This window comes from Urocampus carinirostris, chromosome 9 (assembly GCF_059441175.1).
Source record: "Urocampus carinirostris isolate Australia breed hairy pipefish chromosome 9, RoL_Ucar_1.0, whole genome shotgun sequence".
NCBI classification, from domain to species: domain Eukaryota; kingdom Metazoa; phylum Chordata; class Actinopteri; order Syngnathiformes; family Syngnathidae; genus Urocampus; species Urocampus carinirostris.
In genome coordinates, this window is record NC_142357.1 from 43,906,916 (window position 1) to 43,930,491 (window position 23,576).

Genomic DNA, 23,576 nt, shown 5'->3' on the forward strand with positions numbered 1-23,576 from the left:
TCGTCCGGCCCCTGACAGAACGTTTGTTCTATCGTGTGGCCCCCGAGTTAAAAGGACTTTGACACCAATCCTCTTCTTCTATTTGTGATATTCTTGGATATACTGCCCCCTGCAGGGCTTTTTATGATCTCCAATAACAATCATTTTAAATCCTATCAAAAGCGCTCAGGTTGTTTCTCTGACGTTATCGCCCGGGGTTCCGTTTCTTCCCCAAAATACTCGTTTTACGTTTCGTTTTACGTTTCGTTTTGCGTATTCCGTGGCGATCGATACGCTGAAGTCCGTTTCCACGCTCCGTTACATTTCCCCGCGGCCGACGGACTCGCCATTAGCAGAGAAAATGTCCGCCGGGATGGATCCTATGTCACCATTTTGCCGCCTGGTTGGCCCCGCCCCCACGCCAGACAGATGGAGGCTCTTTGGTGTCATGTTCTGTACCTTTACTGTTACGTCCTGTGTTTTGGTGCTCCCGGTTGAATTTGGTCCAGCCAATTCGCTTTGTTATCTGGTCGCCCTCATGGCTTTCCCGTTACCGTCTGGTAAACAAATGCCCTGCGTTGTCTTCCATTCATGTTTTGTTCAGTTAGAGGTAATAAATATGCCAGCCTATCCTGCGTTGTCTTCCTTTCATGTTTTGTCCGAGCTAAAGCTAATTATAGTATTTTTGCTGTTGTTCTTAGTACGTGTGGGATGTTTCTCGTGTCCTCTTACTTTCATTTTTTGTTCTGTTAGAGCGAGTTGGTGTTTGCACATGATGTAGTAATTATATCCGTGCGGGAGTATATTCTCTCAGTGGCCGATCCTTTCATGTTCTGTTCAGGTACAACTAGTTGGTGTCCAACATGTGTCGTCTTACTTTCATTTTGTGTCAAGTTAGACCTAGTTTGTATACTTTATTCAGTCAGAGTGTTCTGACATATCCGTCATTATTGATTGATGTCTTGTTAAGTTAGCGCTAGCTAGTATCTCAACATAGTGTTGTCTTCCTTTCATGTTTTGTCCGAACTAAAGCTTATTATAATTCATAGTGTTTTCTTCAAGGTATTCTAGCTGTTGCTCTGTGTACATGTGGGGATGTTTCGCGTGTCCTCTTACTTTCATGTTTTGTTCTGTTAGAGCAAGTTGGTGTTTGCACATGATGTAGTGATTATATCCGTCCATGAGTATATTCTCTCAGTGGCCAATCCTTTCATGTTCTGTTCAGCCAAACTAATCCTGTTTTGACACTTTAATGTTTCGTTACTTTATCTGTAGTTAGTGTTAATTAGGACTGTTTTAGCGTAGCTTTAATGTCTTTTTTCAGTTCCCAGTAAACTTCCTTGTTCTGTTTCTGTACAATATCAGACACCGATATGTTTTTGTAAACAAATCATTTTTCTTCATTTTTTGTTTTCTGTTCATTTTTATCGAGTTAGTTTTCTTTTACCATGCGTTAGCGTTAGTCTTCTGAAGATCCCAGTTGGCTTCGTTGTTCTGTTTCCTTAAATTAATCCTGTATTTTCCTCTGTCGTGTTTCGTTCATTTATATCTAGTCCGTGTTAATCAAGACTGTGTTAGCGTAGCTTCAATGTTTTCTGTAGATCTTTGTTAACTTCCTTGTTTGGTTTCGGTAATTAATCCTGTTTTGACACTTTAATGTTTCGTTACTTTATCTGTGGTTAGTGTTAATTAAGACTGTTTTAGCATAGCTTTAATGTCTTCTTCAGTTCCCAGTAAACTTCCTTGTTCTGTTTCTGTAGAATATCAGACACCGATATGTTTTCTGTAAACAAATCATTTTTCTTCATTTTTATTTTCTGTTCATTTTTATCGGGTTAGTTTGGTTTTAGCATGCGTTAGCGTTGGTCTTCTGAAGATCCCAGTAAACTTCCTTGTTCTGTTTCTGTACAATATCAGACAGTGATATGTTTTCTGTAAACAAATCATTTTTCTTCATTTTTATTTCCTGTTCAGTTTTATCGAGTTCGTTTTGTTTTAGCATGTGTTAGCATAAATTTAATGTCATCTGAAGATCATAGTAAACTTCCTTGTTCTGTTTCGTTAAATGAATCCTGTATTTTCTTCCGTCATGATTCGTTCATTTATATCTTGTCCGTGTTAATCAAGACTGGGTTAGCGTAGCTTCAATGTTTTCTGTAAATCCTAGTTAACTTCCTTGTTTGGTTTCGGTAAATGAATCCTGTTTTGACACTTTAATGTTTCGTTACTTTATCTCTACTTAGTGTTCATGAAGACTGTTTTCTTAAGAATCTCTTCTTCAGATCCAAGTGAACTTCCTTGTTCTGTTTCTGTAAACCTTTATTTATATCTAGTAAGTTTTATTAGGACGTGTGTTAAGGTAGCTTTAACGCCTTTTGAAGATCCAGGTAAACTTCCTTGTTCTTTATCTTTTTAGCTCTCCGATTCCGATCATTTTTCCCTAAAATCTTATTCGGTGTCTACGTTTATGAGATGCCTTACCCCGGTCACGCATGAACCTGCCAATTAGCACGCTATTAATTGCACTCCAGACATCAATCGCGCAATTTGTCCCCGGGATTGCCGACGCGCTAACTCTTATCGACGCTATTAGCATCCCGTGTAGCGGCGACGGAGCGTAAAGGTCCACAAAAGAGAACGGCGCCGTCGAGATAGATTAGCGCAAAAGATGGGGCCCGGACCGATGATGGAGAGCGTCAGCGTGACGAGAAGCTGCTAGCGTAGCCGTCGTGTACGATTAGCGTAGCGTCGCCATCGCGTACGATTAGCGTCGCTTCTCTTTGAGCGCCATCGAGACGCTAACGTCGTTAGCGTAGGAGACGTGGACCGGCTTGAATGAGCTGTTTCCTTGATTGGCTGCTACGCGGTGGTAGGAATTAAACTATAAATTGTTAGGGGGAAAAACGATATTATAAATGTAGCGTTTACCAAATTAGTTATCTGACTCCATTCACCAAACACAAACTTTATTCTCCTAACAATGCATGCTCATTTTCTTGATTTTAGGGAAACATATTGACAAGAGACAGGCTTTTCCACACGGGGGCAGATTTATTTTCTTAATTTATTATTAAGTGTGAATTCCATCGAATTTTTGCCCAATTATTATGGAATTAGTCTAATTAGTCTTGTCGAGACTCCCATCTCTCGTTCTCCGTTCTGATCCCCTGTCTGTCTCTTCTATTTGACACGTCGGGGCATCGGATACCCTCCATGGGGCGTGCTGACTCCTCCCTTGGGCGTGCTGACTCCTCCCATGGGCGCGCCACTGCCTCCTCACCGAAAAACGCCGTCATATCTGAAGGACTCACAACAAGAAAGCTTATCAGAAACCTTGTCTCCTTTTCCCTTGTCCTTGTTTTTCTGTAAACATAATTCTTGTCCAGGCAACACTGACCCCAAGCCTTCCCTGTGAAAAATCCCCACTGCATTCAGCTAAATTTAATTTGTATTATATTAAATCCCTTATAGTCAATTAAATAAAAACAAAAAGTGATTTAATTGAGGCGCTAACATGCAAGTTTATACAGTGCTTAGCGAAAGTAGTAGCGCCCCCCCCCCCAAGGACTTTCTGTCATATTGCCACATTTCAGGCTTCAAATTAAAACCACGAAAACTGAAAAGTAGGTGTTGCTAAAATATTGACCTAGTGTTCTCTCAGCTCAGAACTATCTTTAGATATTGTTTTCTCAGCTTAGACAAGTAACTCCCTTCTGAGCAATGTTCCCTCTAAACTGCGTGTGTGCGCAATTGCGCACTACCCAGAGCTTTTCCGCGCACAAGAAAATCTAGCCAGCTCACAAAAATCAGGGCTCGAAATTGCTGATTAAGAAGCCAATTAAGTCTAAGTTACAGTGCATGAAGTTAAAAATACACGGGTTCCCCTGAAGCTGTGTTCTAAATGCGGTATTTTGAAGTCCAGGTTGAAGTAGAACGAAGTTGAGTAAAGTCAGTAGAGTTTTTCGAGAACCGTCTTCTTCGGTTTGGCTCACTTAAAAAAAACAGCTCTTTCGGGTCCCAAACGGCTCCCCGGGTTGTTTTTGCTTCTTTAATCCCAACATGACCAAATAGTATGTAAAATTGTGCACAAAATGTGTCAGGGATTGACATTATTAAGACTATTTAGTGGCTATATTTGCACAGATAAAATACATGTATATTCGTTTTGCGTATTCCGTGGCGTATATAGTTTAATTCTACATGATTATGGCAGACAAGAACTTACGTCCGTTCTGGATGGATTCCAAACCGAGAGAGGGAGTGGTTTATTTTACTTTAGAGGAATCAGTACAGACAAGAACACGACTTCAAAATAAAAGAATACAAGATTGATAAACGTACAAGAGATGCAATTAGACTGATTATTGAAACGTTACTTCATGTGTGTGTGTGTGTATGAGAAACATTGTTTTTATATTTAGTAATATAAGAACAAGCTAATGACCTTAAGACAGAAATTCAAGAGATTTACATTGAAAACCTGACAAATGACTTAAAGGAAGGGGGGGAATAGAACAAAAAAGAAAAAAAAATACCAAAATGAAAAAGTAGTGAAAAGCTGAGAAAAAAATGAAACAAAAGGAGAGAAAAAAGAGCAGAAAAAATACAGTCATCTCTTTCGGCAAATTGCAGGGTCTGTTTTGGCCCTCTAGCCTATCCGAGGCTCCGAATAACTTCAGCCAATAGCGATCGATTCAAATGATGATTGACACATTGGTTAGCCAATAAAATGCCGGTATATAAATCCCAGCATACACCGCGGACGACTTGGCCTTCGGGGGAAAATCGAGTCGGTGGCTGCTTGCCTTAGTTGCAAGACTTTGCGACTTAATATTGATCCATATATAAGGCGCGCTGTATTATAAGGCGCATGGTCAGCTTTTTAAAAAAAATAAAGGCTTTTAGGTGCGCCTTATAGTGCGGAAAATACGGTAATCACGTTAAAGTAACCCTACCCAACCCTGGATACAAGAAGATTTAGCATCATTTAAACATCTCCCGGAGCACTGTACAAGCAAGAATATTACAATGGAGAGACTGAAAAAGCCACTGCAAATCTTTAAGACCTGACTGTTGAAGGATTTTATACATTTGACTATAAAGGGGGGGGGGGCTTCCTTGGCACGCTCATGGGAGGAGCCGGCACGCCATTATGCGGGGAGAAGATGGCCAATAGGAGAAAGCTAAAGGACTTGAGAAGAAGGCTTCACACAGACTCCAACGTCACTAATTCGGCCGTTTTCAATGAAGTACACTTAGTTAGACTTTTAGGGAAAATAAATCCGCCCCCGTGTGGAAACGGCGGCTTCCTGTTCATCTTTTCCCTCAAGAAACGAGCAGAACTAAACAAAACATTCCGCATTCGGATCAGCGTGACCTGTCATTGAACTTAAGCCCTCTCTGTGAAAATCTTCATTGCATTCAATAAATGTAACTTGGGGCAGCACGGCGGCGCAGTGGTTAGCGCGTGTGCGGCACAGGTCGTGAGATCAAAACCTCCTGTGTGGAGTTTGCATGTTCTCCCCGTGCTTGCGTGGGTTTCCTCCGGGCACTCCGGTTTCCTCCCACATTCCAAAAACATGCATTTCAGGTGAATTGGCCGGTCCAAATTGTCCCTAGATGTGAATGAGCGAGTGAGTTGTCTGTCCATGTGTGCCCGGCGATTGGCTGGCAACCAGTTCAGGGTGTCCCCTACCCACTGCCCGATGATTGCTAGGATGGGCTCCGGCACCCCCGCGACCCTACTGAGGGTAAGCGGTGCAGCTGATGAGATGAGATGAAATGTAACTTGTATTCAATTGTATAAAATCCTTTATAGTCAAATGTATGAAATCCTTCAATATCTAGTCAGTCTTTCAGCGCGATGTCGAAGGGGGATGGTTATTTCCTGTGATTGTCACCAGCCTTCCGACGGGAGTGACAACCAATCACGAGCCATGAAATTTTCCGTATTCCCGCCAGCTGCAATTTCCATTCGCAATGTGATTGCAACACTACTCAATTATGATATTTTCCTAGCTTTTTTTTCATGATTAGCTGTGTCAAAAATGCATTAAAATAACAGAAAACGATCTCAAAGCCGCTGATTTTTTTTTTTTTTTTGGGTGACGCGATTAAAAAAAAAAAAAACACGAAAATAAAGCTTCGACTTTAAAGCTCGCCGATGCTAGCATAAGTTGCGCCTTGAAATGCTAATGCGGAGGGTGTCTTTGACAAGGGGAGTTTGATGTTTTTGATGTTTATGTAAATCATATCTGGCTGACAGATGTAATGATGCTAACAAAGGGGGGGGGGGGGCGCCGAGGATGGGCGAGTTCGAAATAAAACCGCAATTGTTCCGACAGCATCTGGCGTCGAGCAGAAACAGCTCGTCAACATTAATCAAATCTTGCGCTTATTGATCTACCGAGATGTCGCCCGTAAATACCGGCTTTAAAAATACGTCTAAATAAAAAATACAGTCGTTTATGCGAGCGCCGTTTGAGTTCGGGAAAGTTTCCAGAGAAGAAGAAATGCTTGCTGCTACGGAAGCCCAATAACACCAAAAACAATAAATATAGTTGATTTATTAAAATGATTTTAGTTTTTTTTCTTATACCGTATTTTCCGCACTATAAGGCGCACCGGGTTATAGGGCGCACCCCGAAAAAATTGTTTTTGGTCCTATTTTTGACATACATAAGACGCAACGGATTATAAGGCGCTACAATGGGAACGTTGACAAAACAGTCGGATGGTTCAGTCCAACCCCCTTAACATTCCCAAAGCTTGCAAAGACGCAAATACGTGTCGAGAACACGTGCGGATGCCGTGTCCGTACGATGTCACTCAAATGCATCGTTCCAAATATCATTCGGAAGGTTCAAGTCTTGGGATTTAAGAAATGCCAACCATTCCTTAGTTTCTAATTTATTTTTCGCTCGCAACTTTACTGTGCATATGACAATAAACACTCACTAAAAATTGAGTTGAATTTAAAAATGACACTCCATTCCATCCATTATCTGCACCGCTTATCACAGAAACAGCGAGTTCAGTCTGAAACAAGATACAGGGACAATATAAAACCCGGAGTAGCTCACCGAAGTCGTTGTGTTCATAATAATGTGCAGCCAATGTCCTCTTATATCCGTGAGGGTAGTAAATCCAGGAGAATAAAATATTTTCAAATACAGAATAGAAAAAATGTTTTATCTATGCCGTCAGCCACGTGCCATAAACATTCATCTTTTTCGGCCAATTGCAGGTTTTGTGTTGCCGTTTAAGCCAATGCCGGCCTGTAAATGATAAAAAGGATCCGCCCCTTGACCTCCGAATAACTTTAGCCAATAGTGATCGATTCAACTGATGATTGACACGTCTTTTTCGGCCAATTGCAGGCTTTGTGTTGCCGTTCAAGCCAATGCCAGCCTGTAAATGATAAAAAGGATCCGCCCCTTGACCTCCGAATAACTTTAGCCAATAGTGATCGATTCAAATGATGATTGACACATTGGTTAGCCAATGCAACGCCGGTAAATAAATCCCAGCATACACCGCGTACTACTTGGCGTTCGGGGGAAAATCGAGTCGGCGGCTGCAAGTTAGTTGGAAATCTTTGCAATTTTAAAATTGATCCGTATATAAGGCGCACTGTATTATAAGGCGCATGGTCAGTTTTTGAAAAAATAAAGGCTTTTAGGTGCGCCTTATAGTGCGGAAAATACGGTATATAAAAATAAAGACTCCTGCTTGGGCAGCACGGAGGCACATGCATGTTCTCCCTGTTTTTGCGTGGGTTTCCTCCCACATTCCAAAAACATGCATGTCAGGTGAAATGGCCTGACCAAATTGTCCCTATGTGCGAATGAGCGAGCGAATTGTCTCTGGCAACCAGTTCAGGGTGTCTCCTGCCCACTGCCCGAAGATAGCTGGGATGGGCTCCAGCATCCCCGCGACCCTACTGAGAATAAGCCCTGCAGATAATGGATAATGGATGGACTCCTGCTGCTGATCGAATCTCAGGAGGTGGTGCCATTGTTGTGGTTTATTGGAGTCGAGCTCCACATAGGGAGAACACATTTGTTTAAGACAGGAAATTCCAGGCTTGTTTCTCCCGAGTTTGGATGTCAGCGAGTGCTATTAATCAAAACACTCGCTTGGTTTGGATTAGCTTGCGAAATAACAACATTCCCCTGATAGGAGTCCAGATGTCAGGCCGACCCCAATGATTTTTTGGGAAAGTTTCTAACTTCGGGAAAAACACGTAATGTTGGAAAATCGAAAAAGGACGCACCAACTTCGGGGAAAAACAACACGAGATATTGCTGATGGGATGTGTCTACCTTGAAGGGTATAAAAAAGCTGACGGTCTCTTAGACGAATGTTTTGGACTCTGACGAATGAAATAAACGGCTTCTCCCTCTCCCGTCAAGAAGAAGATGGAAGAAAGTGATTCTATTAATATTTTTTCACATGTAACTGAAACATGAGATTAAGATCAAATATAACACCTTGATTTTGACCGATTTTGTAGAGGTGAGCTGGACCAACAATCAACATTTGTTTTGTTTTTTTCCTGCGAAAAAATAAGTGACATCCATCTTTGTATTTCAGTAAGGCAGGCCCCCAGATTCCTACAATTTAACGGAGCGGTTGTCTCCAGTGGCAGATGGATGTGAGTGTCATCTGCGTAGCAATGGATACTTATATCATTTGTCACCAATGCTAAAAAGAAGGGGAGCAAGAACAGAGCCCTGTGGAACACCACAGGAGAAATATTCAGAGGTCGGCTTGCTATAATTAACACATTTCCTCCTGTCTGACAGGTAGGACCTAAACAATGTTCCCTGTCATTTTCCTTACGGGTCTGAGCGTTCACACAAAGTCGGTGAGCAACGCTTGAAACAACAGTGAGCAACCATAATCCCAAGTGTGGCAAGATAATTAATTATCAAACATGTCCAAAACTTGACATCAGGTTACATTTTGCTGAGTTTCCGGCAATGCAAAATGATTTTTCACTTTTGAATGAATTGACTCATGTACGATGGCCTACAAACGTCATTTGTTTTTACAATTATTTCACAAGATTTCCATTTCTTTTTCTTCCTTGGTATCTTTTGTTGCATAATATTAATATTTTTGGGGGCTTATTGAGTCGGTTGCACGATACACCACTGTATTTAATCACATTTTTTAGTGGAAGTACAATATTGGCAACAAGATTGACTTGGTTTAATTGGAAATTATTTGATCGCAACACAAACTTTTTCTTCTTTTTCCCTGTTTTTTTCGATTTTTTTAATCCCTTTTTAAAAAAAATCTCATTGTGTTTATTTTTTCCTAGCCGTTACTTTTTTCTTTTTGTTCTCTATTTACTTTTTTTCCTTTGTTTCTTTCTTTTCTTTTTTTCTGGCTTTTTTTCTGAATTTTTCCTCTTTTTTTCTCTTTCATTTGTATCTTTTTTCTCAGCTTTTCACTATGTTTTCACTTTGGTATTTTTTTCTTTTTTGTTCTATTCCCCCCTTCCTTTAAGTCATTTTGTGTATAATTTTACATCATATTTGGTCATATAGGGATGAAAGAAGCAAAAAAAACCCGAAGAGCCGTTTTGGACCCGAAAGAGCCGATTCTTTTTAGTGAGCCGAGCCAAAGAAGCCGGTTCTCGATAAACTCTACTAACTTTACTCCACTTTTTTCTACTTCGACTCGACTTCAACGTACCGCATTAAGGACACAGTGTCAGGGGAACCCGTGTTTTTTTTACCTTCTTGCACTGTAACTTTGACTTAGGTCGCATCTTAATAAGTCATTTTGAGCCCTGATTTTTGTGCGCTGGCTAGATTTTGCTTTGAAAATATAAAAAGGCAATCAGAGAAACATTTTGGGGGGGTTTTTGGGGGTAAAAACAAATCAGAATCAAAAGAAATGACTATAAAAAATGTAAAATTAGTATAAAAATTTGAAATATTCCATTTTGAAGAACTATATATGATTTGGATTATTCATCGTCTGAATAGGAGCATATTCTATTTTTTTTTTTTTACATTTACGAACTCTTAAATCATGAAAAATTGTCGCTGTTTCGCTCATAGTCCGAATATTGCCCGGCGCGTAAACGTCCCGATATTAAAAACATATTTTAAGCGCACTCGAGTCGTCACTATGCGCAAACTACAAACGCCGCCGAGCGAGTCATTAAGTCGCTCTTTTATTCAGACGGCTTCTTTTTCACATTTTCATTCGCGTAGTTTTGCATATAGAAGACGTCCGGGTTAAATCAAGCGTTACGGATTTGCGCAGCAGTACGATATCGGGAGCCTCGCCGTCGGACCTTGTCAAAATCACGCAGGAAAAAAGGAAAGTAGTAATATGGCGTCGTAAAAAAATGTTTACGATGCCCCCGGTTGGTTTTTTAGCTGAGTCGGTGTTTTAGCAAAGAGCTCGGAGGCTGCCTGGGACGCTTTTTACGATTTTTCACAATTTCATCGTTAACGATGAGACAAAACATATTTTTTATGTCACGATATTGTCAATTGCGCTCGTTAGCTAATGTCAAATCACGGGACACGGTCATTCGCTTTCATCCAGGTAAAATATAAAAAAAGTTAGCTGTTAGCTTGGCAGTTTACGGGAAATGCGTCAAAGCTACAAAAAAAGTTAGCATTTTGCTTTGTTTTCCACTTGAAATATGTCACGATATTGTGAATTGCGCTAGTTAGCTAATGTCAAATATGATCACATGACACGGTCACTCGCTTTCATCCAGCTAAAATGTAAAAGAGTTAGCGGTTAGCTTTGCGGTTTATCTGAAATGCTTTAAAGCTACAAGAAAGTTAGCATTTAGCTTTGTAGTCCACTTGAAATATGTCACGATATTGTGAATTTTGCTATTTAGCTAATGTCAAATATGATCACATGACAAGGTCACTTGCTTTCATCCAGCTAAAATGTAAAAGAGTTAGCGGTTAGCTTTGCGGTTTACCTGAAATGCTTCAAAGCTACAAAAAAAGTTAGCATTTTGCTTTGTTTTCCACTTGAAATATGTCACGATATTGTGAATTGCGCTAGTTAGCTAATGTCAAATATGATCACATGACACGGTCACTCGCTTTCATCCAGCTAAAATGTAAAAGAGTTAGCGGTTAGCTTTGCGGTTTACCTGAAATGCGTCAAAGCTACAAAAAATGTTAGCGGTTGGTTAGCTTTGTTGTCCACTTGAAATATGTCACGATATTGTGAACTTCGCTAGTTAGCTAATGTCGAATCACGTAACACGGTCACTCGCTTTCATCCAGCTAAAATGTAAAAGAGTTAGCAGTTAGCTTTGCGGTTTACCTGAAATGCTTCAAAGCTACAAAAAAAGTTAGCATTTAGCTTTGTTGTCCACTTGAAATATGTCACGATATTGTAAACTTTGCTAGTTAGCTAATGTCAAATATGATCACGTGACACGGTCACTTGCTTTCATCCAGCTAAAATGTAAAAGAGTTGGCAGTTAGCTTTGCGGTTTATCTGAAATGCTTTAAAGCTACAAGAAAAGTTAGCATTTAGCTTTGTTGTGCACTTGAAATATGTCAAGATATTGTGAACTGCGCTAGTTAGCTAATGTCAAATCACCTGACACGGTCACTCGCTTTCATCCAGCTAAAATGTAAAAGAGTTAGCAGTTAGCTTTGCGGTTTACCTGAAATGCTTTAAAGCTACAAGAAAGTTAGCATTTAGCTTTGTAGTCCACTTGATATATGTCACGATATTGTGAATTTTGCTATTTAGCTAATGTCAAATATGATCACATGACAAGGTCACTCGCTTTCATCCAGCTAAAATGTAAAAGAGTTAGCTGTTAGCTTTGCACTTTACGGGAAATGCGTCAAAGCTACAAAAAAAGTTAGCATTTTGCTTTGTTTTCCACTTAAAATATGTCACGATATTGTCAATTGCGCTAGTTAGCTAATGTCAAATATGATCACATGACACGGTCACTCGCTTTCATCCAGCTAAAATGTAAAAGAGTTAGCGGTTAGCTTTGCGGTTTACCTGAAATGCTTTAAAGCTACAAGAAAGTTAGCATTTAGCTTTGTTGTGCACTTGAAATATGTCACAATATTGTCAATTGCGCTAGTTAGCTAATGTCAAATATGATCACGTGACACGGTCACTCGCTTTCATCCAGCTAAAATGTAAAAGAGTTAGCTGTTAGCTTTGCGGTTTACCTGAAATGTTTCAAAGCTACAAAAAATTTAGCATTTAGCTTTGTTTTCCACTTGAAATATGTCACGATATTGTCAATTGCGCTAGTTAGCTTATGTCAAACATGATCACGGGACACGGTCACTCGCTTTCATCCAGCCTAATGGTAAAAGAGTTAGCGGTTAGCTTTGCGGTTTACCTGAAATCCTTCAAAGCTACAAAAAAGTTAGCATTTAGCTTTGTTTTTCACTTGAAATATGTCACGATATTGTCAATTGCGCTAGTTAGCTAATGTCAAATCACCTGACACGGTCACTCGCTTTCATCCAGCTAAAATGTAAAAGAGTTAGCTGTTAGCTTTGCGGTTTACCTGAAATGCTTCAAAGCTACAAAAAGTTAGCATTTAGCTTTGTTGTCCACTTGTTCTGTTTCACACTGTCCGATCCCGTTTACTTTTCTGTAAATAAATCCCGTTCTCCTCCTTTCGTGTTTTGTCTCTTTAGATCTGGGCAGTGTTTCATCATTTTCTAGAGGGACGCGTCTTCGGCCTTTTTGTCTTTTTGTTCTGTTTCTTTACACTTCAAGATCTGTAAATGAACATGTTTCCAATTTATTATTTCATGGGATCAAATTCTCAGGGCCACGCTGGCACCGGGCACCCATAATGCCGATTTTATTTACCATTTAAAATGTTAACCATATCGGGAATATAAGTCGGCATTGATGCATTAAACAAAATTAGAAATTGGGAAAGTACCGTATTTTCCGCACTATAAGGCGCACCGGGTTATAGGGCGCACCCCGAAAAAATAGTTTTTGGTCCTATTTTTGACATACATAAGACGCACCGGATTATAAGGCGCTACAATGGGAACGTGGACAAAACAGTCAGATGGTTCAGTCCAACTTCTTACCCCCTTAACATTTCCAAAGCTTGCAAAGACGCAAATACGTGTCGAGAACACGTGCGGATGCGGTGTCCGTACGATGTCACTTAAATGCATCGTTCCAAATATCATTCGGAAGGTTAAAGTCTTGGGATTCAAGAAATGCCAACCATTCCTTAGTTTCTATTTTCTTTTTCGCTCGCAACTTTACTGTGCATATGACAATAAACTCTTGGAATTGAGTTGAATTTAAAAATAGACACTCCATTCCATCCATTATCTGCACCGCTTATCACAGAAACATCGAGTTCAGTCTGAAACAAGATACAGGAAAAATATATAGCCGGAGTAGCTCACCGAAGTCGTTGTGTTCATAATAATGTGCAGCCAATGTCCTCTTATATCCGTGAGTGTAGTAAATCCAGGAGAATAAAATATTTACAAATACAGTATATTAAAAAATGCTTTCTGTATGCCGTCATCCACGTGCTATACACATTTATCTTTTTCGGCCAATTGCAGGCTTTGTTTTGCCGTTCAAGCCAATGCCAGCCTGTAAATGATAAAAAGGATCCGCCCCTTGACCTCCGAATAACTTTAGCCAATAGCGATCGATTCAAATGATGATTGACACATTGGTTAGCCAATGAAACGCCGGTAAATAAATCCCAGCATACACCGCGGCCTACTTGGCGTTCGGGGGAAAATCGAGTCGGCGGCTGCAAGTTAGTTGGAAAACTTAATGTTGATCCATATATAAGGCGCACTGTATTATAAGGCGCATGGTCAGCTTTTGAAAAAAATAAAAGCTTTTAGGTGCGCCTTATAGTGCGGAAAATACGGTAATACCGTGATTTGTTTATTGTTACTACTGGGTTACCGCTATGGATTTCTGAAAGAAAAGCCATATAAAGACGCGGAACATTAAAGATAAATTTCGTTTAACGTTTATTCCCGTTAAGGATTTGAGGAACCCGAGCGGAATATGAAAGGCCGGGGATAATGGTTTAGGGCCCCGAGGCAAAATGTCAGAACAAACATTTTTACCTCCTCCCGGTCGGCGCGACGGCACGGACGCGAAGGATCGATTTTCACCTGCTTCTAAATCGGCGCGGCGGGAACGCGCAAATGTCAAGGAAGGCAGATGGACTGCAAATTTATACGAGCATCCGGGAAAAGAAAACCCGATCGGAGGCCATTTGCATTTACACGCATTGGCAGAGAAGCCATCAAACGGGGGAGGCGCCGTCGAGGGAGAGAGCGGCGGAATAGGAACCGAAAGTGGAAGAAAGGGGAGGCGGCTTTATCTTGGAGAGTGATAACATTTAAACCTCCGAAGAGTCTGCTCGCCCGGCGTGTCCTGCGTGCGGAACGAGTCGGGGAAGATGTGTCGGCGTCTTGCGGGTCCAAAGGTTCCGTGGGTCGCCATTGCCTTTTTCTGTTTTGTTTGACGACCGCGGGGAAAAAAATCGGGTACGGTATCCAGTGTTCCCTCTAAGCTGCGCGCAAGAAAATCGAGCCAGCGCACAAAAATCAGGGCTCAAAAGGACTAATTAACAAGCGACTTAAGTCAAAGTTACAGTGCATGAAGGTCAAAATACACGGGTTCCCCTGACGTTGTGTCCTAAATGCGGTATTTTGAAGTCGAGTCGAAGTACAACGAAGTTGAGTAAAGTTAGTAGAGTTTGTCGAGAACCGGCTTCTTCGGCTCGGCTCACTAAAATGAACCGGCTCTTTCGGGTCCTAAACGGCTCTTCGGGTTGTTTTTGCTTCTTGAATCCCAACATGACCAAATATTATGTAAATGTATGCACAAAATGACTTAAAAGAAGGGGGGAATAGAACAAAAAAGAAAAAAAAACACCAAAATGAAAAAGTAGTGAAAAGCTGAGAAAAAAAAGAAACAAAAGGAAGAGAAAAAAAGAAGGAAACGTTTAGAAAAAAGCCAGAAAAAAAGATAAGAAAGAAATGTAGGAAAAAAGTAAATAGAGAACAAAAAGAAAATAGGAACAGCTCGGTAAAAATAAACAGAATGAGATTTTTTTTTTAAGGAATTTAAAAAAAAATAGAAAAAACAGGGAAAAAGAAGAAAAAGTTTGTGTTGCATTCAAATAATTTCCAATGATATCAAGTGAATCTTGTTGCCAACATTGTACTTCCACTCAAAAATGTGATTAAGTACAGTTGTGTATCTTGCAACCGACTCAATAAGCCCCCAAAAATGTTAATATTATGCGACAAAATATGTCAGGAAAAAAAAAGAAATGGATATCTTGTGAAAGAATTGTAAAAACAAATGACGTTTGTAGGCCATCGTACATGAGTCAATTCATTCAAAAGAGAAACATAATTTTGATGTCAAGTTTTGGACATGTTTGATCATGACTTAGTTGCCACACTTGGGATTGCCGTTGCTCACTGTTGTTTCAAGCATTGCTCACCGACTTTGTGTCAACGCTCAGACCCGTAAGGAAAATTAGAGGGAACATTGACGGTATCTCATCTTCGTTTTAGGACGATCTGCTTTCCATGAAAAATTCTTTGATGACTTGAAAAAAAATTGAGATTTTATTTTAAAAAAGAAATATATACATTGTTTTTTTTCTTAACAGCATAAAGACAATTGGACAAAATTCTTTAATCTTTAAAAGTTTTTTCATATTAAAAATTCTTACCAAACTTATTGTAATTGATTTTGTATGATTTTGTTTTTTACTTAACTAAAAAGTGTTTCTTGATTGCCGCAAGCTTTGTTTCCATGGTTATCATGTTTTTGCGTCTCTCTTTAGTCTCACTACAAGTCTAAACCCATAGGCAATAAATACGGTAAAAAAGTGATTTATTTATATTTATATATTTAGAAGATTCTGAACTAATTGATAAAAGAGAATGGTATTGTGGGAAGTAGTTCAGCCAATAGTATATCAATATTTTGATGACGCAAACCAATAGCAAATGATGATTTATTTTTAGGTGGACCAATAGCAGACAAGCGTCTTAGAAATTAAATATTTTTATTTTTATATGACTGTCTCTAACCGAACAATAACATAACGCAGGCTATGTTGAAACCTTAACTGAACAAAACAAGGAAGTGGGCGACACAAGTAAGTAACATTCCGACATTTAGAAGCAGCAACAATAGTGCTCACTCAATCTGTGTAACTGAACAAAAGCATAAAAGACATGTCACATAGGCTATACTGAAACTCTGCTCTGAACAAAACAGGAAAGTAACATACTGACATTTGGACAGACGAATGAGAGTGCTCACTAACTATCTGCACCTAAACAAAAACATGAAAGGAAACAATAACTATAACTGAACAAAACAGGGAAGAAAAGGACACAAGAAACTTGGACATTTGGACAAAAGGCGAGTGCAAACTAAATTCATGTAACTGAACAAAAACATTAAAAAGATATGTAACATGGGCTATGTTGAAACTAACTGAACAAAACAAGAAAGAGGATGACAAAAGAAACATTCCAACATTTGGACAGACGAATGAGAGTGCACAACAACTATATGCACCTAAACAAAAATATGAAAGGGAAACAATGCAGGCTATGTTGAAACTCTAACTAACTATAACTGAACAAAACTGGGAAGAAAAGGACACAAGAAACTTTTGGACATTTGGATAAAACGCGAGTGCACACTAAATGCATGTAACTGAACAAAAACATTAAAAAGACATGTAACACAGGCTATGTGGAAACTAACTGAACAGAACAAGAAAGAGGATGACAAAAGAAACATTCCAACATTTGGACGGACGAATGAGAGTTTACACCAACTATATGCACCTAAACAATGATATAAGAGGAAAACAATACAAGCTATGTTGAAACTCTTACTAACTATAACTGAACAAAACAGGGAAGCAAAGGACACAAGAAACTTTTGGACATTTGGATAAAACGCGAGTGCACACTAAATGCATGTAACTGAACAAAAACATTAAAAAGACATGTAACACAGGCTATGTTGAAACTAACTGAACAAAACAAGAAAGGGGATGACAAAAGAAACATTCCAACATTTGGACGGACAAATGAGAGTTTACACCAACTCTATGCACCTAAACAATAATGTAAGAGGAAAACAATACAAGCTATGTTGAAACTCTAACTAACTATAACTGAACAAAACAGGGAAGCAAAGGACACAAGAAACTTTTGGACATTTGGATAAAACGCGAGTGCACACTCAATGCATGTAACTGAAAAAAAAGCATTAAAAATAAATGTAACACAGGCTATGTTGAAACTAACTGAACAAAACAAGAAAGGGGATGACAAAAGAAACATTCCAACATTTGGACGGACGAATGAGAGTGCACACCAACCATCTGCACCTTAACAAAAATATGAAAGGAAAACAATAAAGGCTATGTTGAAACTCTAATTAACTATAACTGAACAAAACAGGGAAGGAAAAGGACACAAGAAACTTTTGTACATTTGGGTAAAACGCGAGTGCACACTAAACACATGTAATAATAATAATAATAATAATAATAATAATGCATTTTATTTAAAAGCGCCTTTCAGGCCACCCAAGGACACTGTACAGACAATGAAAGAAATACAATTTAAAAAGTTGTAAGCGAAATAATAAATAAAAACAAGACATGAAATCATAAAAACATAGGAAATGGAGAAGCTATGTGTTGTAGGCAGTCCTGAACAGGTGTGTTTTTAGACGGGACTTAAAAGTGGAGAGAGGTGTGCAGTTTTGGAGGTCCGGAGGTAGTGTTGTGGTAAATACACTTGCATTTGTAGAATAGATTTGCATACATGTAGAAATTTAGAAAGACTTGCTTACAGTTGTGGGAAAAGGTCGGGTAGACATCCTTGAAGATACTCTTGGCAGACATTAAGTTTCCTTGAAGATAGCGTGCAAGGGACGGGACGCTCTGTACTTGATACGTGATACAGGACCGCCTTTTGGGGTGTACTCAATCGAAGCCTAATCGTCACTACCAGCTTTAAAAACATTGTCATGTTCCCAGCTCTCTGAGATCTTCATTGACGCATCAATAAAGTGACATCTCCCTCCGAACGAGGCTGGCTCCTGTCCATTTTCCTTATCCACATATGAGAAGACTTTTCTCTCGATTATCGAACCTCCAATTTCTCCGACAGTAGATTGTTCCAGAGCTTGGGAGCAGCGCGACTGAGGGCTCTGGCTCCCATGGTGCTTAGATGGGCAGGGGGCACTGACAGTCGGAGGGAGGACGAGGATCTGAGGGAGCGAGTGGGGACGTGCACCTGGAGAAGGTCGGACAGGTAAGGAGGAGCCAGGTTGTGAATGGCCATATATGTGTATAGGATCAGTTTGTACCTGATGCGATGCTGAATAGGAAGCCAGTGTAGCTGTTGGAGAACGGGGGTGATGTGCTGCTGGGAAGATGTTTTTGTGATGATGCGAGCAGAGTCGTTTTGAACCAGCTGAATTGTATGGAGGGACTTTTGAGGAAGGCCGAAGAGGAGAGTATTGCAGTAGTCAAGGCGGGATGTGACAAGACTGTGGACGAGAATAGCAGTTACGGCCGCAGTTTATGGGAGGGCGTCGAGATGTGGACTAGGTCGAGGTGATTGAGCCAGGGTTTTTATACTCGACGTGTCTGCGCGATCCGCGGTGAATGTAGCGGCGTCGAGGCAGGCGAGCGATGTCAGGATGGTGGAGCAGCTCCGGTGGCGGAGGCCCCAGTGCAATCCACCGGATCCGGAGAAGATCCGCGACAGAATAGTGGAGCAATCCTGTCGCTGGATGATGGCAGAACGTCAGGAGTATCAGAAATAATCCAAAAGCAACGAGGTTTTGGCACGCCATGACGAGGGAGAGAGGCCGGTGCAGTGACAGCTGGTATGTTTAAGCTACCGGCGTTAGCCCGTGGGCTAAGTTACGAGGGTTTGATTGATTAGGTGAAACGTTGGTTCAGGTTACATCAACCAAAGTACCCACAGTCCAAAACAGAAGGGCAAAAGAAAGATCAGAAAAAGTATCTGAGCTTCGAAAAAGTTTTGGAAAAGTTTTGGAGTGAGAAGCGGCGACATACACGCCAGCGTCCTCTCACCCTTTTTTAAACTTTTTAGTGCGTTTTTGATTGTTTTTATCTTGGTCTTCTCTTCGGAATATTTTATTTCCACCTCCGGCGTCTCCAATTGATGGCTGGCGAAAAAGTCTTTTTGGAAAAGTCAGGCACTGGAGGGTGTCGAGTAAGCTTTTTCGCATTTTCTCCATGTTCTTTATTCAGAGTTGGAGAAGAGGAGACAACAATGGAGTTCTTCTGGGTTGTGACATTGGATACCGACGTCGATCGTTTTTGGCTTAGTTTGTGAGTTTATTATCACGGGTTTTCGGAAAAAAATGATGGTAAAAGTGGTAAAAGTACAAGACTGACAGCAAAAAAAACATTGAAAAAGATCAATTTTAACAGTACAGTACACCCCCCGGATACAGCAACCCCACCTTATGACATTTACACTCTACAGTGCGTTTTTTTCGGCCCCTTTTTCCAACATTTTACCCACTATACCCCGTCAACAACAAAAAGCACAAGACTAATAGGAAAATAAAATTGAAAATACTATTTACCTTTGAACTGGCCTGTTTCTTTACTGGTCCTCTGCAGTGTATTTCTGCCTGTGGCTTGTTGAAAAACTGATCCAATGACGTCTGCTTTTGCCAGCTTTTGACAGTTCTCTCTTGATTTATCTCTGTTTTTTCCCTTACTCCATCAATCCCTCTCTCACCTTCTTTTTCCTTCTCTTTCTCTCGTTTTGTATCCTCCCATCTTTCTTTCTTACTTTGTTTCTCTCTCTCTTTCTCTTACTCAGTCTCATTTAAGCCACCACTCTCTATATGCATCCTAGAATCTGATTTCTGATCGGAAACATGCATTTCCTAGCCGGCCTCTCCCTTTAGAGCGCCCCGTTGTGGAGTCACTCGTCAGACACTATTAGGCACGGGTGTTTTGTGGAAGTCGAACAAGGGGGCGCAATAATGGAGATATATAAAGCGCAAAGCGAAGCGGCTCGTTTAACGCGCCGCCCGGAACAGTCGAGCGATTTTACGGCGTCTAATAGGAACGCTGTCCCACTGAATTGTAAATATATACGAGAGTCCGGCATATCCGCCTCATTAGCCCCACGCGTCGGCATAGCAAACTCGAGGGAAACCTGAAACACTCGGAGAAGGATACAGCGCCATTTTTGGGGTACTACACTCCTACCTGTGTCTGGTAAGGGTGGGCGGATCGATCCAAATACCGATATTGTCTAAAATGAGCGTGTACTTGGATCAGATTGACAGTACAGGATACTGCTGTCTTTGAATTGATACATTGTTGGGGTATTACACTCCTACCTGTGTCTGGTAAGGGTGGGCGGATCGATCCAAATATCGATATTATCGAAACTGAGCGTGTACTTGGATCAGATTTACAGTCATGTATACTGTTGTCTTTGAATTGATACATTTTTGGGGTATTACACTCCTACCTGTGACTGGTAAGGGTGGGCGGATCGATCCAAATATCGATATTATCGAAACTGAGCGTGTACTTGGATCAGATTGACAGTACAGGATACTGTCTTCTTTGAATTGATACATTGTTGGGGTATTACACTCCTACATGTGTCTGGTAAGGGTGGGCGGATCGATCCAAATACCGATATTGTCTAAAATGAGTGTGTACTTGGATCAGATTGACAGTACAGGATACTGCTGTCTTTGAATTGATACATTGTTGGGGTATTACACTCCTACCTGTGTCTGGTAAGGGTGGGCGGATCGATCCAAGTATTGATATTGTCTAAAATGAGGGTGTACTTTGATCAGATTTACAGTCCAGTATACTGTTGTCTTTGGATTGATACATTTTTGGGGTATTACACTCCTACCTGTGTTTGGTAAGGGTGGGGGGAACGATCCAAATACCGATATTTTTGAAACTGAGCGTGTACTTGGATCAGATTTACAGTCCTGTATACTGTTGTCTTTAAATTGATACATTTTTGGGGTATTACACTCCTACCTGTGTCTGGTAAGGGTGGGCAGATCGATCCAAATATCGATATTATCGAAACTGAGCATGTACTTGGATCAGATTTACAGTCCTGTATACTGTTGTCTTTGAATTGATACATTGTTGGGGTATTACACTCCTACATGTGTCTGGTAAGGGTAGGCGGATCGATCCAAGTATTGATATTGTCTAAAATGAGGGTGTACTTTGATCAGATTTACAGTCCAGTATACTGTTGTCTTTGGATTGATACATTTTTGGGGTATTACACTCCTACCTGTGTCTGGTAAGGGTGGGCAGATCGATCCAAATATCGATGTTGTCTAAAATGAGCGTGTACTTGGATCAGATTGACAGTACAGGATACTGTTGTCTTTGAATTGACACATTGTTGGGGTATTACACTCCTACCTGTGTCTGGTAAGGGTGGGCGGATCGATCCAAATATCGATATTGTCTAAAATGAGTGTGTACTTGGATCAGATTGACAGTACAGGATACTGTTGTCTTTGAATTGACACATTGTTGGGGTATTACACTCCTACCTCTGTTTGGTAAGGGTGGGCGGATCGATCCAAATATCGATATTGTCTCAAATGAGCGTGTACTTGGATCAGATTGACAGTACAGGATACTGTTGTCTTTGAATTGATACATTTTTGGGGTATTACACTCCTACCTGTGTTTGGTCAGGGTGGGCAGATCGATCCAAATATCGATATTATCGAAACTGAGCGTGTACTTGGATCAGATTTACCGTCCTGTATACTGTTGCCTCAAACAAAGACACTGAACTTGTATTTATTTATCTTCCTTTCTCTCTCTCTTTCTCTCCCTCTCTCTCTCTCTCTCTCTCTCTCTCTCACTCTCTTTTTCACCCCTTTTCTCCCACTCTCTGTCTCTTTCACTCTCTGTGTTGCTCTTTTTCTCTTCCTTTGTTCCTTTTTGTATCTTTCTCGCTCTGTGTCTTTTTTAACTTCTTTTGCTCTAACTTTCTTTTCTCTCTTTTTTCTTTCTCTCTTCATACCCTTTGCACTTTCTATTCTCTTTTCTCTCCTTCTGTCTTTCTATTTCTCTTTGGATTTCTTTCTTCCTCTCCCTTTCTTTTCCCCCTCTTTCACGACTTTTTCTCTTTTGTTTCTCACGCACTCTCCCTCTCTCTCTTTTTCTTTATTTTTGTCACCCTCTCTCCTTTTCTCTCCCTATCTTTCTCTTATTTTTTTCTTTCTTTCTCTTTCTTTCTCTCTCTCTTTTCCACCCATTTTCTCCCACTCTCTGTCTCTGTCTCTTTCACTCTCTGTGTCTCTGTTTTTATTTCCTTTGTTGCTCTTTGTTTATTTCTCTCTCCGTGTCTTTTTAACTTTTTTTGCTCTAACTTCCTTTTTTCCTTTTCTCTTTCTCTCTTCCTACCTGTTGCACATTCTTTTCTCTTTTCTTTCCTTCTGTCTTTCTATTTGTCTTTGGATTTCTTTCTTCCTCTCCCTTTCTTTCCCCCACTCTCATGACTTCTCTTTTTTTCTCTTTTGCTTCTAATGCTCTCTCCCTCTCTCTCTTTCTCTTTCTCTCTCTCTCTCTCACTCTCTCACCCCTTTTCTTCCACTCTCTGTCTCTGTCTCTTTCACTCTCTGTGTATCTTTTTCTCTTCCTTTGTTGCTCTTTGTCTCTTTCTCTCTCTGTGTCTTTTAACCTCTTTTGCTCTAACTTCCTTTTTTTCCCTTTCTCTCTTTTCTCTTTCTCTCTTCCTACCATTTGCACCTTCTTTTCTCTTTTCTCTCCTTCTGTCTTTCTATTTCTCTTTGGATTTCTTTCTTCCTCTCCCTTTCTTTCCCCCACTCTCATGACTTCTCTTTTTTTCTCTTTTGCTTCTAACGCTCTCTCCCTCTCTCTCTTTCTCTTTCTTTGTCCCTCTCTCTTTCTCTTTCTCTTTCTCTCTCTCTCACCCCTTTTCTTCCACTCTCTGTCTCTGTCTCTTTCACTCTCTGTGTCTCTTTTTCTCTTCCTTTGTTGCTCTTTGTCTCTTTCTCTCTCTGTGTCTTTTAACCTCTTTTGCTCTAACTTCCTTTTTTTCCCTTTCTCTCTTCTCTTTCTCTCTTCCTAGCCTTCGCGTTTTTTTTTCTCTTTTCCCTCCTTCTGTCTTTCTATTTCTCTCTGGATTTCTTTCTTCCTCTCCCTTTCTTTTCCCCCTCTCTCACGACTTTTTATCTTTGGTTTCTCACGCTCTCTCCCTCTCTCTCTTTTTCTTTCTTTGTCCCACCCTCTCTCCTTTCCCCTCCCTCTTTCTCTTATTACTTTATCTCTCTTTCTTTCTCTTGAATCTACTAGTCCGGCCCCCGACAGAATGTTTGTTCTATCGTGTGGCCCCCGAGTTCAAATCAGTTTGACACCCCTGATTTAGGCAGTACAAAGACGGGAGAAAAAAAGAAACGCCCCTTTGGGCGGTACCGATATTTGAAACGGAAACGTGATACCATCTGGTTTAGCAGTTTGTATGGCTAGC